Raw genomic sequence first — 1048 nt, forward strand, 5'->3', positions numbered from 1 at the left:
AAGGAAATAATAAAGATCAGAGTAGAAATAAATGAAATAGAGAATAGAAAAACAATAGAAAGAATCAACAGAACCAAAAGTTGGTTCTTTGAAAGGATCAACAAAATCGACAAACCACTGGCCAAACTGGCAGAAGAAAAACAGGAGGGGATGCAAATAACCCAAATAAGAAATGAAATGGGGGACATTACAACAGACCCAAGTGAAATAAAAAGGATCATAACTGAGTATTATGAAAAACTATACTGCAACAAATTTGAAAACCTAGAGGAAATGGACAAATTTCTAGAAACACACTACCTACCCAAATTATCACAAATTGATGTCAAAAACCTGAACAGACCCTTAACAGGAAAAGAGATTGAAAAGTTAATTAAAAAAAAAAAAAAACTCCCAACCAAAGAAAAAAAAGCCCTAGCCCAGGTGGCTTCACGGGATAATTCTACCAAACATTCAGAGAAGAGTTTACACCAGTGCCACTCAAACTGTTTCAGAACCTAGAAAAGGAAGGGATACTTCCAATTCATTCTATGAAACCAGCATAACCCTTATAGCAAAACCAGGCAAAGACACCCCCAAAAAACAAAATCACAGACCAATATCTCTCATGAATATACATGCAAAAATGCTCAACAAAATTCTAGCCAATAGAATTCAGTATCATATCAAAAAATAATACACCACAACCAAACAGGATTCATATCAGGTATGCAAGGATGGTTCAACATTAGAAAATCAATCAACATAATCCGCCACATAAAGAAAAGAATCACATGATCATCTCAGTCGACAGAGAAAAGACATTTGACAAAGTCCCAACACCCATTCCTGATAAAAACTCTCAATAAAATAGGTATTAAAGGGAAATTTCTTAACATAATAAAGGGCATCTATGCAAAACCAACAGCAAGCATTATTCTTAATAGAGAGAGGCTGAAAACATTCCCCCTGAGAACAGGAACAAGACAAGGATGCCCTTTACCACCACACTTGTTTAACATTATGCTGGAAGTCCTAGCTAGAACAGTAAGTCAAGAAAAATAAATAA

The sequence above is a fragment of the Trichechus manatus genome, unplaced genomic scaffold (genome assembly GCF_000243295.1).
Source record: "Trichechus manatus latirostris isolate Lorelei unplaced genomic scaffold, TriManLat1.0 scaffold00087, whole genome shotgun sequence".
NCBI classification, from domain to species: Eukaryota; Metazoa; Chordata; class Mammalia; order Sirenia; family Trichechidae; genus Trichechus; species Trichechus manatus.